Genomic DNA, 18967 nt, shown 5'->3' on the forward strand with positions numbered 1-18967 from the left:
ACCGGTCCCCCATGGTCAGTGCTGCCACAGTGCACCTTCTACACCAGTCCCCCATGGTCAGTGCTACCACAGTGCACCTTCTACACCGGTCCCCCATGGTCAATGCTGCCACAGTGCTCCTTCTACACCGGTCCCCCATGGTCAGTGCTACCGCAGTGCTCCTTCTACACCGGTCCCATATGGTATGTGCAATCACAGTGCTCCTTCTACCCCTTTCCACATGGACAGTGCTGCCACAGTGATCTTTCTACCCCCGTACCATTCTGTCCTGGTCCTTATGGACAGACAACATGGGAAATACCCTGCAATTTTGCTGCACCCCCCAACCCCACTTTAACAACAATGAACAAGCCCCTCCACCTCACTCGCACTGATTCTTACATCACCCCATGGACAGTGCCTCCAACAATGTTTCTTGCCCTAGTAGACTTCCTTCACCAGCCTATGGGCTGCACCACCGACTGTCCTTCCATCACCAGCCTATGCACTGCACCACCCACAGTCCTTCCATCGCCAACCTATGCACTGCACCACCCACAGTCCTTCCATCGCCAGCCTATGCACTGCACCACCCACAGTCCTTCCATCGCCAGCCTATGAACTGCACCACCCAGTCCTTCCATCGCCAACCTATGAACTGCACCACCCACAGTCCTTCCATCGCCAGCCTATGCACTGCACCACCCACAGTCCTTCCATCGCCAGCCTATGCACTGCACCACCCACAGTCCTTCCATCGCCAGCCTATGCACTGCACCACCCACAGTCCTTCCATCGCCAGCCTATGCACTGCACCACCCACAGTCCTTCCATCGCCAGCCTATGCACTGCACCTCCCACAGTCCTTCCATCGCCAGCCTATGCACTGTTCCACCCACAGTCATTTCTTCACCAACCTATGCACTGCATCACCCACAGACCTTCCATCAACAACCTATGGGCTGTACCACCCACAGTGCCTCCTTCACCAACCTATGGGCTGTACCACCCACAGCCCTTCCTTTGCCAGCCTGTGCACTGCACCACCCACAGTCCTTCCATCACCAGCCTATGCACTGCACCACCCACAGTCCTTCCATCGCCAGCCTATGGGATGTACCACCCACAGTCCTTCCATCGCCAGCCTATGGGATGTACCACCCACAGTCCTTCCATCGCCAGCCTATGTGCTGCACCACCCACAGTCCTTCCATCGCCAGCCTATGCGCTGCACCACCCACAGTCCTTCCATCGCCAGCCTATGGGCTGCACCACCCACAGTCCTTCCATCGCCAGCCTATGGGCTGTACCACCCACAGTCCTTCCATCACCAGCCTATGCGCTGCACCACCCACAGTCCTTCCATAACCAGCCTATGGGCTGTACCACCCACAGTCCTTCCATCACCAGCCTATGCACTGCACCATCCACAGTCCTTCCATCACCAGCCTATGGGATGTACCACCCACAGTCCTTCCATAACCAGCCTATGGGCTGTGCCACCCATGGTGCTTCTGTCTTACCTCCATCACTGGACGGTGTCACCTTCAGTGGTCATTCTCAGCTGGTGTCACCTCCTAACTGAGCCCCCCCCCCAAATGTGTTTCACAAATGGAGGGCTGCCCTCCCACATTGGTGTGGGGAAAGTTTGCCTTTACAATGGACCGTGCCCCCGACGGAGCTTCCACAATGGACAACCCCTCTCCGTGTATAGCGCCCCCCTCACCGTACCTTTGCCTCTCATATGAAGAGTGCCCCCCCCAATAGTATTCTTGCCCCCACTACCCAGGGCCAATGATTCAGCCTCTCCAAGGACCGTGCCCCAACAATGCGGACACCACATGCAGCCCCCCCCCCACCCAACACGATTTTACTATACCACACAATGCCCCACCGCCCCCCATAGACAGTGCGTGTCTCCATCTCGCAGACAATGTCTCTCGCCCTCGCGCACACATGGTGTCCACTCACCGTCTGCACATCAGCTCCTTCACCCAGCGCCCCCTAAAGCTCCCCCCCCCCCGCCCGCCCACCTTACCTGCAGCCTCGGGAGAGGGGGCCCAGCCTGGGCAGGGTGGCAGGGGCTGCGGCCGGGGTCTGTGTCCAGCTGGAGCAGACAGAGCAGGAAGGAGTGGGGGGCGGGATGATGGATGCGAGGGGCTGGCCCAGGATGGAGGGGGCTGGAGCACGTTTGGGGAATTGGGATCCGAGGGAGGGACCGGGCGGCGTGGCCGGAGCCCGTTTTGGGAAGTGGGCGAGGGGGGCTGGGCTAAGAATACAGAGGAGCAGAGCGGGCGGGGCCTGGAGGCGAATCGGCCGGCGGCGGAGGCTGTCCCGGGCGGGAGCATGTGTCTGGGCTGCGGATGGCGGCGGTCGGAGGGTGCAGGGAAGGGTCCAGTCACGGGGGCGGCTGTGGGTGAAGGGCTGGGGGGTTGGGGTACATGGGGAGGGCTTAACACCCCATGGCAACATTCATAAGGAACTTACACAGTTTAGATGAACAGTTGCACACTGGGGCCAACGAAGGAAGTAGACCCAGCCCAACCTTCACCAAAGTCCAGGCAACGCTGTCAGAAGAGCCCAGGGACGTCTATTACATGATCAGGGCACAGGCGCTACCATGAAGTTGCATCCTGGGACTTGTAGTCTTGACTGTAAATTGGTGCAAGTCCCGGCATGCAATAAATGAAACCGGACTGGTTCCCATTGGCATGGGGCGTGCCACCACGATCCAATGCCAGCTGAAAGTGGAAGCGCGTTGTAAATACTTAATCGCTGTCTTTGTGTTGTTAAGTAGGACGTTAGAGCAAAGAATCACAGCCCAGAGAGGAAGAGTCTTGTGAGAAAAAAAATGTTGCATGGAAATCGCGCTTAACGATCTCCATGTGCTAATATATTTTCTATTGTGTGGTGGGGGTGCACAGACGAGATTGTGAGTGCAGGAGGCACTCACATGAACGGGGGGGAGGGGTGTTGCGATGGAGCTGGGGTTGGCAAAGACCAGGGGGTAGGGATGACAATAGGATGGAGGCCACTGCAGTTGGGTATAGAGAATAGGAGACGTCTGGGGCATAATAGAAGAGGGGACAGCATTGCTCTGCGGGGGGGGGGGGGGGGGGTGGATGGGGGGCTAGTGGGCCAAACTAGACTGCGAGGCTGATTTTTTAACTATTCGTAAAATGCGATTTGGCGACCGCCCACGTTTGAAATTATCTGCACAATTTTCGTTATTTGCACGGTACAATGCAAAAGTAAGGTGTAAACTGCTGGCAAAATCGCAGTAACGTCTCACTTTTGAACTCTGCAGTGCAAAGTTGGTAAACGCCACTTGCCATTTACACTTCCGCCTGTGTTTTGCTGGCGTAAAAAGGTGTCGGATTGCATAAAATTTGCACAGCATTTACACCAGCAAGAACATGTCCTGCTGGCGTAAATGCCGAGTGCTTTTATTGTGGTGAGGAAAGGGGAGGTAGAAACGTAAATCACACGCTGTGTCCACTCTCTGTCACATAAAAATGGAAAACGTTATGTGGGGAAAATATATACGTAACATGTTTACGCAAGGATGTTATGCTATGCCACAACAACATGGGCTCATATGCAAGTATAAACTGAAAAGAGAGATTGCCCGGGCGGCACAGGCCCAAGCAGAAGCTGGGCCAGCATAGCCTGTGACACTAGTGTGACCTGGGAGAAGCAGCGCGCTGGACCCACCACAGCGCCGCCCAAACAAGGACACTGAAGACACTTACAGGTCCAAATTCTGTAGAAAAAAGACATCACAGCAAACATAGCTTGTGACACTAGTGTGACCTGAGAAAAGCACTGTGCTGGACCCTGCACAGCGCCGCCCACACAAGGACACTGGGGACACTTACAGGTCCACATTCTGTAGAAAAAAGACATCAAAGCAAGCATAGCCTGTGCCACTAGTGTGACCTGGGAGAAGCAGCACGCTGGACCCTCCACAGTGCCGCCCACACAAGGACACTGGGGACACTTACAGGTCCATATTCTGTAGAAAAAAGACATCACAGCCAGCATAGCCTGTGACACTAGTGTGACCTGGGAGAAGCAGTGCGCTGGACCCACCACAGCGCCGCCCACACAAGGACACTGGAGACACTTACAGGTCCGCATTCTGTAGAAAAAAGACATCACAGCAAACATAGCCTGTGACACTAGTGTGACCTGAGAAAAGCACTGTGCTGGACCCTGCACAGCGCCGCCCACACAAAGACACTGGGGACACTTACAGGTCCACATTCTGTAGAAAAAAGACATCACAGCAAACATAGCCTGTGACACTAGTGTGACCTGGGAGAAGTAGCGCGCTGGACCCACCACAGCGCGGCCCACACAAGGACACTGTGGACACTTACAGGTCCACATTCTGTAGAAAAGACATCACAGTAAGCATAGCCTGTGACACTAGTGTGACATGAGAAATGCGCTGTGCTGGACCCTCCACAGTGCCCACACAGGACACTGGGGACACTTACAGGTCCATATTCTGTAGAAAAGACATCACAGCAAGCATAGCCTGTGACACTAGTGTGACCTGAGAAAAGCACTGTGCTGGACCCTCCACAGTGCCGCCCACACAAGGACACTGGGGACACTTACAGGTCCACATTATGTAGAAAGACATCACAGCAAGCATAGCCTGTGACACTAGTGTGACCTGAGAAAAGCACTGTGCTGGACCCTCCACAGTGCCGCCCACACAAGGACACTGAGGACACTTACAGGTCCACATTCTGTAGAAAAAAGACATCACAGCAAACATAGTCTGTGACACTAGTGTGACCTGGGAGAAGCAGCGCGCTGGACCCTCCACAGTGCCGCCCACACAAGGACATTGGGGACACTTACAGGTCCACATTCTGTAGAAAAAAGACATCCCAGCAAGCATAGCCTGTGACACTAGTGTGACCTGGGAGAAGCAGCGCGCTGGACCCACCACAGTGCCGCCCACACAAGGACATTGGGGACACTTACAGGTCCACATTCTGTAGAAAAAAGACATCACAGCAAACATAGCCTGTGACACTAGTGTGACCTGGGAGAAGCAGCGCGCTAGACGCTCCACAGTGCCGCCCACACAAGGATACCGGGGACACTTACAGGTCCACATTTTGTAGAAAAAAGACATCACAGCAAACATAGCCTGTGACACTAGTGTGACCTGGGAGAAGCAGCGCACTGGACCCACCACAGCGCCGCCCTCACAAGGACACTGGGGACACTTACAGGTCCACATTCTGTAGAAAAAAGACATCACAGGAAACATAGCCTGTGACACTAGTATGACCTGGGAGAAGCAGCACGCTGGACCCACCACAGCGCCGCCCACACAAGGACACTGGGGACATTTACAGGTCCACATTCTGTAGAAAAGACATCACAGCAAGCATAGCCTGTGACACTAGTGTGACCTGAGAAAAGCACTGTGCTGGACCCTCCACAGTGCCGCCCACACAAGGACACCTGGGACACTTACAGGTCCACATTCTGTAGAAAAGACATCACAGCAAGCATAGCCTGTGACACTAGTGTGACCTGGGAGAAGCAGCGTGCAGGACCCTCCACAGTGCCGCCCACACAAGGACACTGGGGACACTTACAGGTCCACATTCTGTAGAAAAAAGACATCACAGCAAACATAGCCTGTGACACTAGTGTGACCTGGGAGAAGCACTGTGCTGGACCCTGCACAGCGCCGCCCACACAAGGACACTGGGGACACTTACAGGTCCACATTCTGTAGAAAAAAGACATCACAGCAAACATAGCCTGTGACACTAGTGTGACCTGGGAGAAGCAGCGCACTGGACCCACCACAGCGCCGCCCTCACAAGGACACTGGGGACACTTACAGGTCCACATTCTGTAGAAAAAAGACATCACAGCAAACATAGCCTGTGACACTAGTATGACCTGGGAGAAGCAGCACGCTGGACCCACCACAGCGCCGCCCACACAAGGACACTGGGGACATTTACAGGTCCACATTCTGTAGAAAAGACATCACAGCAAGCATAGCCTGTGACACTAGTGTGACCTGAGAAAAGCACTGTGCTGGACCCTCCACAGTGCCGCCCACACAAGGACACCGGGGACACTTACAGGTCCACATTCTGTAGAAAAGACATCACAGCAAGCATAGCCTGTGACACTAGTGTGACCTGGGAGAAGCAGCGTGCAGGACCCTCCACAGTGCCGCCCACACAAGGACACTGTGGACACTTACAGGTCCACATTCTGTAGAAAAAAGACATCACAGCAAACATAGCCTGTGACACTAGTGTGACCTGGGAGAAGCACTGTGCTGGACCCTGCACAGCGCCGCCCACACAAGGACACTGGGGACACTTACAGGTCCAAATTCTGTAGAAAAAAGACATCACAGCAAACATAGCCTGTGACACTAGTGTGACCTGGGAGAAGCAGCGTGCAGGACCCTCCACAGTGCCGCCCACACAAGGACACTGGGGACACTTACAGGTCCACATTCTGTAGAAAAAAGACATCACAGCAAACATAGCCTGTGACACTAGTGTGACCTGGGAGAAGCAGCGTGCAGGACCCTCCACAGTGCCGCCCACACAAGGACACTGGGGACACTTACAGGTCCACATTCTGTAGAAAAAAGACATCACAGCAAACATAGCCTGTGACACTAGTGTGACCTGGGAGAAGCAGCGCGCTGGGCCCACCACAGTGCCGCCCACACAAGGACACTGGGGACACTTACAGGTCCACATTCTGTAGAAAAGACATCACAGCAAGCATAGCCTGTGACACTAGTGTGACCTGAGAAAAGCACTGTGCTGGACCCTCCACAGTGCCGCCCACACAGGACACTGGGGACACTTACAGGTCCACATTCTGTAGAAAAAAGACATCACAGCAAACATAGCCTGTGACACTAGTGTGACCTGGGAGAAGCAGCGCGCTGGGCCCACCACAGTGCCGCCCACACAAGGACACTGGGGACACTTACAGGTCCACATTCTGTAGAAAAGACATCACAGCAAGCATAGCCTGTGACACTAGTGTGACCTGGGAGAAGCAGCGCGCAGGACCCTCCACAGTGCCGCCCACACAAGGACACTGGGGACACTTACAGGTCCACATTTTGTAGAAAAAAGACATCACAGCAAACATAGCCTGTGACACTAGTGTGACCTGGGAGAAGCAGCGTGCTGGGCCCACCACAGTGCCGCCCACACAAGGACACTGGGGACACTTACAGGTCCACATTCTGTAGAAAAGACATCACAGCAAGCATAGCCTGTGACACTAGTGTGACCTGGGAGAAGCAGCGTGCAGGCCCCTCCACAGTGCCGCCCACACAAGGACACTGGGGACACTTACAGGTCCACATTCTGTAGAAAAAAGACATCACAGCAAACATAGCCTGTGACACTAGTGTGACCTGGGAGAAGCAGCGCGCTGGGCCCACCACAGTGCCGCCCACACAAGGACACTGGGGACACTTACAGGTCCACATTCTGTAGAAAAGACATCACAGCAAGCATAGCCTGTGACACTAGTGTGACCTGAGAAAAGCACTGTGCTGGACCCTCCACAGTGCCGCCCACACAGGACACTGGGGACACTTACAGGTCCACATTCTGTAGAAAAAAGACATCACAGCAAACATAGCCTGTGACACTAGTGTGACCTGGGAGAAGCAGCGCGCTGGGCCCACCACAGTGCCGCCCACACAAGGACACTGGGGACACTTACAGGTCCACATTCTGTAGAAAAGACATCACAGCAAGCATAGCCTGTGACACTAGTGTGACCTGGGAGAAGCAGCGCGCAGGACCCTCCACAGTGCCGCCCACACAAGGACACTGGGGACACTTACAGGTCCACATTCTGTAGAAAAAAGACATCACAGCAAACATAGCCTGTGACACTAGTGTGACCTGGGAGAAGCAGCGCGCTGGGCCCACCACAGTGCCGCCCACACAAGGACACTGGGGACACTTACAGGTCCACATTCTGTAGAAAAGACATCACAGCAAGCATAGCCTGTGACACTAGTGTGACCTGGGAGAAGCAGCGCGCAGGACCCTCCACAGTGCCGCCCACGCAAGGACACTGGGGACACTTACAGGTCCACATTCTGTAGAAAAGACATCACAGCAAACATAGCCTGTGACACTAGTGTGACCTGGGAGAAGCAGCGCGCTAGACGCTCCACAGTGCCGCCCACACAAGGACACTGGGGACACTTACAGGTCCATATTCTGTAGAAAAGACATCACAGCAAGCATAGCCTGTGACACTAGTGTGACCTGGGAGAAGCAGCGCGCTGGACCCTCCACAGCGCCGCCCACGCAAGGACACTGGGGACACTTACAGGTCCACATTCTGTAGAAAAAAGACATCACAGCAAACATAGCCTGTGACACTAGTGTGACCTGGGAGAAGCAGCGCGCTAGACGCTCCACAGTGCCGCCCACACAAGGACACTGGGGACACTTACAGGTCCATATTCTGTAGAAAAGACATCACAGCAAGCATAGCCTGTGACACTAGTGTGACCTGGGAGAAGCAGCGCGCTGGACCCTCCACAGCGCCGCCCACACAAGGACACTGGGGACACTTACAGGTCCATATTCTGTAGAAAAGACATCACAGCAAACATAGCCTGTGACACTAGTGTGACCTGGGAGAAGCAGCGCGCTAGACGCTCCACAGTGCCGCCCACACAAGGACACTGGGGACACTTACAGGTCCATATTCTGTAGAAAAGACATCACAGCAAGCATAGCCTGTGACACTAGTGTGACCTGAGAGAAGCAGCGCGCTGGACCCTCCACAGCGCCGCCCACACAGGACACTGGGGACACTTACAAGGGAATGAGACGTGGCCGCCAACATTTTAAAAAAGTATGCACGATGAGACAAATCTCACACAGTCATCTTGCACATCCAGTTCTGTGCATAGTAACTCCCCAACTCATAGAGGCAGATTTAGGGTTATTCCTGCACTGCTCAACATCCAAGAAGCATTTCTTTAACTTCTAGTGCCATATCAAGAGGGATGTATGTGATTTCTTCGAATGTACCTCTCCTAATGGAAATTTCTCCGAATCCATTTCACCGGAAAACGAAATCTTCTTTTTACTATTTCAACTTTTTGTTCAATGCGGGGGGGGGGGAGTCCCCTACTGACCCCCTCATCGCTCCCTACCCTAACTTATGCCCTTACCCCACACCCCACCTGTTATGCATTACACATATACCATTTCCCCTATCTTTCAGTGAAATCTCATTAGGGGCAATGGTATTGGAAGAAATCTAAGGTAACGCATCAAGAGCAGGAACCAAAACTCAACAGAAAATCTCTGTAAACAATCCATTGATGGCGATAGTACAGATCTGCAGCCCTTTGGTCTTCATCCCTGGTGGCACCGTGCAAGTGGACAAGGGCCCTTCCAGAGGGCCCTATCCATTCTGGCCCCCAGGTGATCTGACAGTCCCCATGGCCCTCTAGGTACCCAGGTTACTCTGGGCACACAGCCTGGGACCACCGTCAGGACACCAGGTCACCAATCACATGTGGCCAGAGGAATATTGTCTTTAGGTCCGGGTTGGGGGGAGGGTGCTTGAGGCCACGCCCCCCCGAGGAAGCCCTCAATCACAGCTCCATCTCTACCCTTGTTTTTTTTCAACAGTATTTAAAATCCTGTTTGTTTCCCCCTTTGGTATCCTCTCTCCTACCCATCCCATTCTTGGGTAGGGGCGTGCAGTCCATGGTGGATGCATCAGTCCAGGTAGGCACAGTAAATGCTCCCCACTTGGCACTAGAGAGGTGAGCCTGCTACGCTTAACAACCCCCAGGGGACAGGGAAAGTGGGATCCACTGGGGGTGAACCCCCCAACCCTCTTAGTGGATAGGAAATCCACAGAAAGGAATATGTTATCCTATCCTACCTCTCTATATGCATCTTCCTTGCCGGGAACGAGAGAACAGTGGATAATCCCACCCCCTGGAGGAGTGGCAGATAAAGGACTCAATCAGAACTGGAAAGGAGGAGGAAAGAGGCCAGGGGTGCTGAAGAGGTTGAGGGACCTCCCTGTGGGTGGTGTGGCAGGACAGAAGCAGTGCGCGTCAGGTATGGCAGACCCGCGGGCGGCCGAGCCAGCAGAATGCCCCCCATACCTGCCGAGCAAGGAACCAGAAGTATCGGGCAAAAAAGAACATTGGAGAACGAACACCTCCCGATAAGTGAATAACCAGTGTACTGGGAAGCAGTTTCCAGAGTCCAACCGGAAGCCAGCGGATAAGGAGAGAAAGCTGCACCCAATGCTGAACCCCGTGGAAAAGTCAAATAAACGGTGTAGTGTCTCAGATGAATTTACCAACCCTCCCGAGGAGCACCACCTGGAAAACAGAGGTATGCAGTGGCTATGGGGAACCGGGTGGAGAGATCTATCAAAACCACTAGGTGGCGTGAGAGCAACTAGACCTACAGGCGCGGTGAGAGCAACCAGGCCCCAAGGCGGGGTGAGATGCGAGAAGCTCCAATGAGGGGTGATCCTCAAGCAACCCCAATGTGGGGTAAGTCCAAAGAAGTCCCATGGTGGGGTGAGAGTAGAGAAACCCCAAGGTGGTGTGAGGACCGAAAGTTCCCAAGTGGCGAGAGCATCACGAGTCCCTTAGGTGGGGAATACAAGGAGAAAACATAGAGTGGGGATATGAGTCAGGGGTCCCAAAGTGGGAATAGCGGTAGAAGACATGAGGCTGAGGCAATACCCTGGTAGAAAAGAGGAGAGAGAGAGATAAATCATAGACTAACAAGAGGCCTGAGGAGAAAAAGACTGAAGAGCTGTTCAGTGTACCTGACTGAACTGTGCATCTGGACGAGGAACCCCTTTTGATAAAGAGGCAGCAAGGTGGGACGTGCGGGAGGTTAGAAACCATCCACCATCCTTTTCTCTGGGTAAGGTCCCCAACTGTACCTTTGTTGAAGTTACGATGTTCCTTCGTAGTGGTAGGGGCAGAACTCGGGCTAGCAAAGGGCTCTGGACGGAGGACTTTTATTTTCATAACATACTGTGAAAATCCTCCTTTTACGTTCTCCTTTGTAGGGCAGGGTAGATAATCTTAGGCTGGGGGACAGCTTAGGGCTTGTGTTTTCTAATAAAGAAGCATTCAGCAAATATGCCACCGCGTCCGTCTCCTGATTCTGATCTACCACATATTAGACCCACAAACACTACACACAATGCACATTGCATAGACAAGCCTGTAGCCCTATCTAGCTGGGCCCGCGTCGGGCCATGGGCTACACAGGGATGAACAAGGCTGGGCTGGGATTGGAGAAAGCCTGGCGGTGTATGGATATGACTGGGTTAGGGATCCCGGGCATGGGATGGAGGAGGCTGAGCTGGATGGGGCCAGGCTGAAGGAGTGAACTCGGCTGGGCTGGGGATAGTGGATGCTGAGATGGGATGACGATGATTCGGGCTGGGGATGCAGGAGGTTCTTCTGGAGAAGGAGAATGTTAAGCTGGGAGGAAGGAGGGTGGGCATTGGATAGAGGCGGGAGGCTTGGCGATTGAGGAGGATGGTCTGATAAAGGAGGAGGTCTGCATCGGAATGGAAAAGCTGGGTGCGGATTGAGACAGACAGGCTGGAGACGAATGAGGGTGTGGCGGGTATGGAGGAGACAGGGCTGGGTATGGAGAATGATGGCTGGTGTTGGATCGGGCTGGCATTGGATTGGGAAGGTGAAGATGGAGGTGGCTCTGTTGGGGATGGAGGAGACTGAACTGATCTGGGGGCGAGGAGGTTGGGCTTGCATTAATCAGACTGGTTAAGGAGGGGGTTGGGCTGAGGATGGAAAGTGCTTGAGAGGGCCTGGCTGTTGATAGAGGAGGCTGGCATGGGAGGCTTGGCTGGGGATGGAGGATGCTGGACCTGGGATGGTGGGGTCTTGGCTGAGGCTGAGAAGGGTTTCCTGGGAATGGATGAAGCTGTGTTAGGAATGTAAGATGTTGAGGACATTTCCCATGAAGCCCTGGAATCTGGGTCTCTCAAGCTTGGCAGGCTCTCCAGATGATAGATTCTGCAGAGCCTAACTCTCATGAGGTGGAGTGGGGTGGTTCACAGGTGATATGATAGGTTATTTATAACACGCTTAATACCCAGAGGTTTCTAAGCACGGACCCGGGGATCGAACCTGTGCTGCTCTGTGTCGTCTTGTTTCCAAGGTGAGCACGTTGCCCCTGAGCTATCCTCCCGAGAGACAGGTACAGTGCACAGGTAAAGTGCACACTTTTTATTGACACCAAGTAAGAGATTGTCAACACACCGTATTTGTATCAAAATTAGGACAGTAGCTCAGAGGAAACTCATTTGTTTTGGAAGCAAGGCAAGGCATAGCAACACAGGTTCATATCCCGGGCTTGCGCTTAGAAACTGTCCCTGGTATTAAGCACAATCGAAAAGAGCAATTATAATTATAATAATTATAACTGGAAATGTTTTGATCGTTTATCCTATGCTGTTTGGTGGAATATTTTCTGCTACATTTATAGAATGGAAAAAGGTTGTGCCACGTCTCTAATTGATGTGCATACATATAATCAAAAGTGCAATCCACTGATCGAATATCTTAAAGGCATGGTCTAGTAAACATTTTTATTGTCCCTACGGGTCGGCCATGTTTTTTTAAGCCTAAGTGGCTCGATTTTAGAAAACTTTCCTATGGACCTTACCCGAGTTTTCATCCATTAAACGCACGCGAAAACAAGCACCAGGGAGCCGCCATTTTCTGATAATCCTATCTTTTCCCCGATCGCCCTGGCTGACCTGCTTTTGCGGCACTAAATCAATTCCCCCGCCCCTGAGCCTGACATTATCAAAACATTCATATTCCCCGCCTCTCCCCGTGACGTTACTGTGCTGCGTAGGCAAACGCGCCCAGTCGTCTTCTGCGCGACTCCACACAGAACCCGGAAACCAACACAGATCAACTCACAACACAGCGCGCCACAATTCGGAATATGAAACTGTACTTTAAAATGAAACAGCAACACGGTACATTTGGTAAAGTACATTTATTTGACATTAAATGTTTAGAGAATATTCAGCAATTGCCATATGAACTCCGGAAGCCATTTATTTTCTTTTATCTGTATCCGCAATAACTGTTCTGTTTCATCTTGAGTCACGCGCTGTTCCTTTATGGTACACAGGGTGTTCATTTTCGTAAAAAGAATCACTTTGGAAGCACGGTGAACCGCAAGGCTGTTTCATCAACTAGGCACTAGTCCAGCCTAAAGGTTGTTATGTTGCTTCTAGCCACTAGTACAGCGTAAGGGCATGTGGGCCCTTGGCTATCGTCCCATAATATGGTGATCGTGCTCCAGTTGTTGACACAAAGCTGCAGGTGTCTGCTGAAGAATCCATCCCTGGTGTCTCAAACAGATGGCAGTGGCAGAATGGGATCAAATACCTGTTATGAAAACAAAAAAATTATAATTAGTCTCGCTAGCCGAACTTCATTAATATTACTCATTTTATTTATTACGGCCGATCAGAAACTATTTGCTTGCAAGGATAGTTCAATGGAGTATGTTCGTCTCTAAAATCAATGCGAAAAGTAACGAGATAAATCGAGTCCAACACACAATGATAAACGACAGTCTACATGCGTGAGGAATGATATGATATATGATATGGCATTTGTGACGCGCCTATACTCAAGTGTTTCTAGGCGTGACGAGGCAGGTGGGGAACAAGGGCAGACAGACAACGATCCTACTAGGCCAGGTGTCTTTCTGATCGCGCATGGGGAAGGGCTGTACATGGTTAGTTGAATACAAATTAAATAATAGGGCCAGCTGGTGGCAAGTGCAAGGTAAATGCCGGGAGAAGGGGCTGAAGGATACAGAGACAGTCCCGTAGTGCAGGTAGGCAGTGCAGGGAAAAGTGGCTGGGCCAAGGACCGAGATCGGTGAGACCAGTGGACCTGCATGCCCATGTGCCCACTACGAACAGTTTTACTTGCTTTTCCTAGCTCTTCATTCATTCATTTATTCATGCATTCATTCATTAAATCTTCATTCCAGTATAAAAGCGTGTAAAGATTTACTTACATTATATTTGAAATTTCCATTGTGTCTCTTCGTAATGCAGTCTGTAAAACGGCCCGTGCTCTTGACAACGATTTGATAAAAATGAAACTCTAGTTTCTGAATTTTCTGCCTTATCGTCTCTTACGTTATTGCGCACTCCCTTCAAATGTAGTTCTTTCGGCATGGTCCCTGTCTCAAGGTCAAAAAACAATAGACCCTTATACTTCCAGTGCGACTTGTGGGCCTCATCTGGGCGCTGTCCTTCGCATTCTTTATTTGCAACATCACGTAGTATAGGCATCTGTGAGAACTTGAAGTTTAGAATCCGTCTATGTAGTGCGCCTCAATATGCAAATGCGAACTGGCTTCTCTCCCAAATGCCACGGCCCGCTTGGCGCGTTCTAAGTGCCCCAATTTTGTCCCCGTTGTCTGCGAGCTTTGCAGCCCAAATTGAGACATTTAATTTTTGGCGGAAGGTCAGGGAAAGTATAAAGTACCACATGAGTTGAGTTAAAAGTGAGATTTATTGTTTGTTTGTTTGTTTGTTTTATTATTTGCAATACGCAAGCCTCCCCTCCGTTAACAGTGCGCAGCATTTACATTTACATGAGATGAGACATGAGAAAAATATATACATACACATATGTGAGGTGAATAGAGAGAATTAAAAGATGACACCCAGCTTGTTCGCCACCCATGATGGTGAAGGTAGGGTTTAGGTTTACAGGTACACTGTACAATAACATTTATTTACAAAAAGACAATCGTATTGCAATTATTTAAACCGGGATTTGTACTTCACAATCAGCTGTGCTTCGGGTGGGCATGGCACAGTCGCAATGTTCGGTGGCAATGGATCACTGCTCTGCACAGAAACGTCCAAAATTCCATATCTGTGCTTCTCTAACACAGCAACAATAAGGCCTTTCACAAAGTCAAACTGCATTTCATCATAGACTGGTTTGATCACCCATTGCTTACTTCGTTTTGAAAACACCTTAGTGTAGCGAGGCATCCTTACCTTACTCCTAGTCCTAGTCCTAGATTGTTCACGTCCGACATTGCTGTTATGGGCCAAGACCGCTAGTAGAGTGCGATGCTTCATGCCCCGAAAGCTAAAATGCAAGCGCTTTGGCCTGTACTTTAGGGACATATTGTGGAACACCTCCAAATCTCCTGTGTGACAGAATTCTGTCAGTCCTCTCAAATCTCTTGATAGAGTTTTGTCAAAAACAATCTTCTCAATGGCTTTGTGTGTCGGTGAAGATGGAATCAACCACTTCTTCTTCCGTGCCTCCTCTGGGGACAAAGGGCCATGTTCACATTGGCGGAAATGTTCATTTGCTGTCCAGCGGTGAACGTTGGTACAGTGGTGCATCAGTGACTGCCATTTTTCAAGTAGTATTTCCACTGACCCCTCACAAGTTTTTGAGCTCCACCAAAGATGGTTGGTGATAGAATGTAACCACTGCAAAATACTTTCCAAACCTTTTTTTTCCCTGCAGCTGAGACTTTCTTATTGATTGATTTAGCAAGATGCCATACGTCAAATTGATGTTTAATATGTGGGAACTGCTCTCTCATTGTCTTGGCAATTGAAACGTGTCTGTCCGTGGCTATGAGGTCGATGTGCATTCCCCTCGATTGTAGATATTCCACTGATTTTATAAATCCTAGTTTCTCCATGGCCACTGAGGATGTACATTGTGTTACCTGCACGACCACCAAACTCACAATTTTCTTACTATCCATGTCCTGAAAGTGGTAGGTGCAGTACTTGGCAGAAAATCCAGGGCTGTCGCACTGTCCATCGCCGGCTAGCCTGAATCGTTTGCCTTCGAATGTACTTGCTAGAGACAATTGTTCAATTTTCCAAGCATCACTAATGGCCGGAAACAGTTAATCACGTTGGTATATGTAGTACAGCGCTTTAGAAATGAAATGGAGTCCCACAAACTGAAAGAAAGCCTCTAACTTTCTAAAACTGGAGCCACTAAAAAGTGATGCAGCTGCACACAGTAGATTGCCTGCTGGCAGTTTCCCCAGCATCGGTTGTGCAGACCATGAGAACCTATGATTTAATCTACAGGCGGCATTTATTTTGACGTTACTGCCTTTTATTTGACGAGTCACATTAATCAATGGCTTCCCACATACTTTCCCTCTAATGGAATGCACACATTTCAGCATACTTATAATTTCCATCAAACAACTGTCGAATACAATGTATTTGCTCCCTTTCATTAGACTGTCATCCTGCGTCAACGTTGTTTCGGCCTGTGACATTGTGGAGATTTCAACACATTGGAAAGTAATATCGCTGATATCAAGTTCTGATGCGTCTATGGATGCTGCGGCTGGTTCATTCTCTGTCATTTCGACATCTATTACTTCAACATTGATGGGAGAACACAACAATGTCGACAGGTTTTTGGGTGTCAAATTTTTGGCGGGTGTAGATTGTGTGAATTGATCTGCAACTACTTCAGAGCTATCTTCAATACATTCAATACCATCTTCTTGTGGTGGTGCGGTCGCACTGTAGCTATGGTCCAATGCAACTTTGCTGTAGTCCCAAAACACAGTTAATTCATGTTCTGGCCATTGGACATGAGCATCTCGAGCCTGAACACACCTCGCCTCAATTAATAGTTCCTCCATAGTGTACACGGTCTGGCAAGCCACATCTCTCATTCGCTTCACTGTCTGTGTGTGTATAGTTCTGACACCCACGGGTAACTGGAGGAGAGATTGGAAAAGGGATGTTCAGTTTAAACACAAGATGGAGTGTAGTAGAATTGAAAGGAAAAAAACATAAAATAGTCCCCAGCACAAACATTTTTTTAAAGTTATGAACTGTTTGTAACTAACCATTTTTTGTTTTTTTTGCTTTGCAACTTTTTTGACTCGACCTTCGACATCTGCACGCTGTAGCTCCGATTCGTTTCAAATGTCCTCCCTTCCTCTTGCGCTGCAACGACTATATTTTCTGTATCCGCATAGACAGCATCGGAATGAGGCTCCATCGTCTCCCTGAAACATAGTACTTTCATTACTATGTATCAAAATATTGTTAGCATAAAACACACGTGAGGACGAACACACAGGTACATCTCAATAGCCAAACACGATTTAAACATTGTGTGCAACAATCAAACGACAAGTATTCGACCAGTGATACCTCTGGCTCTGCATGGACTGCCATGAATGTTTGTATTGGAGAGGAGGCATCCGTATCTCCCTGAAACACAGTACCTGCATTAGTATGCTTTTCAATATTGGAAACACAACACACACTTGGGGTCGACGGCACAGGTACATATAAAGAGATAACCACAAATGATGCATTGTCCAAAAGAATCAAGGAAAATCCAAATATGATCACATTTCATCGACTTATTTCAACGATTCCTTTACATCTGCATCATCTAAATGAGATGTTGTGATTGTGGTGGAAGCATTGTCGTCTCCCTGAAACATAGCACTTGCGTTAATAGGGAAGAAAGTATAGCAAATGGAATCACGTTATATGATCACGCATGATGGAGCTGTCATTATCCATACCTCGTGCTGCTGAAGAATATCTATGGATGTTGCAAATGTAGTGCGCACTTCCGAAAGCTGTTGCGCCGATTCGTATACTTGAATGTCAGGCTCTGCATCAAGTGCAGGGCTTGACGCTCCATCAACTGCCTGAAACATAGAACTTGCATTAGTGAGGATTACAATTGTGAAAACATAACACACACCTGGGGTCGACAGCACAGGTACATATCAACGGCTAACCACGAATGAAACATTGTGTAGAACAATCAAACGACAAGAATTCTAGCTCTGATGATGACGCTCGATGGAGCTGTCAGTATCCATACCTCCTGCTGTTGAAGAACATCTAGAAATGTTGTAGATGTGGCGGACGCTTCAGCATCTCCCTGAAAGACAGTACTTGCATTAGTATGGATAACACTAATTAGAACTGAAAACAAACACCAGTGGACGATAACTAAGGTGTATATCAATTGGAAAGCAGTAACCAAACATTCGGTAAAGAAATTACACGATAGAATAAAACTATTACTTGACATGCATAAAAAAAGTATGTAGCGGTTAGCCTAGTAAGATTACCTGATACGCGCTAGAAGTGGTTGATAACTGCGACCACGCAAGGATGTAGAATGTTCTTGCTTCAGATTGAAGGGATAGTCAAGAAGTTGTAAAGGTCAATTAATGATTGAAAATGAAATGCCAATATTAAAAATAGCCATGTAAGCCGACATGGCCTGCTTCAAGGGGAGGCCTGGCTGGAGACACAGGGTCTGAGGAGGCCATGTGACCGATGGCCCATGGGCGTGGGACACCTTTTGAAGTGTACATGTAGTTTGGCACCTTGGCCGTTTGCGCCCATCACAGCCCCCCATGCCAGCGCGCATCCACCGGCGCGAACCGCCTTTGATACAGGGGGGTGGGATGGATGGGCCTGGGGCGTGCAGATAAGGCACAGGAAGACTGCTGAATGGAGACACACTTATGTGGATTGCAGGGGGGCGGCCTGCCTCAGGGGAGGCCTGCCTGGAGACACGGGGTCTGAGGAGGCCATGTGACCGATGGCCCCTGGGCGTGGGACACCTTTTGAAGTGTACATGTAGTTTGGCACCTTGGCCGTTTGCGCCCGTCACAGCCCCCCATGCCAGCGGGCATCCACCGGCGCGAACCGCCTTTGATACAGGGGGGTGGGGATGGATGGCCCTGGGGCGTGCAGATAAGGCACAGGAAGACTGCTGAATGGAGACACACTTATGTGGATTGCAGGGGGGCGGCCTGCCTCAGGGGAGGCCTGCCTGGAGACACGGGGTCTGAGGAGACCATGTGAACAATGGACC

At 50.5% G+C, this 18967-nt stretch overlaps 1 protein-coding gene across 4 annotated transcripts in view; it reads right to left on the reverse strand.

The window, feature by feature from the left end:
• Positions 1–18967, reverse strand: part of ARHGEF15 (Rho guanine nucleotide exchange factor 15) — a 592319-nt gene that overhangs the window by 552264 nt on the left and 21088 nt on the right. The window contains exon 1 of one of the 4 annotated variants that reach the window (XM_069646186.1): positions 2018–2230. The exons of 1 other annotated variant lie outside the window; for it this stretch is intronic. The gene's annotated coding sequence lies outside the window, so the exon portion shown is untranslated. Of the gene's footprint in view, positions 1–2017; positions 2231–18967 lie in introns of those variants that run through there. 2 more of the 4 variants (XM_069646177.1, XM_069646200.1) reach the window with 2 other exon arrangements.

This window comes from Ambystoma mexicanum, chromosome 1p, assembly GCF_040938575.1.
Source record: "Ambystoma mexicanum isolate Mex_15411 chromosome 1p, UKY_AmexF1_1, whole genome shotgun sequence".
Lineage (NCBI taxonomy): Eukaryota > Metazoa > Chordata > Amphibia > Caudata > Ambystomatidae > Ambystoma > Ambystoma mexicanum.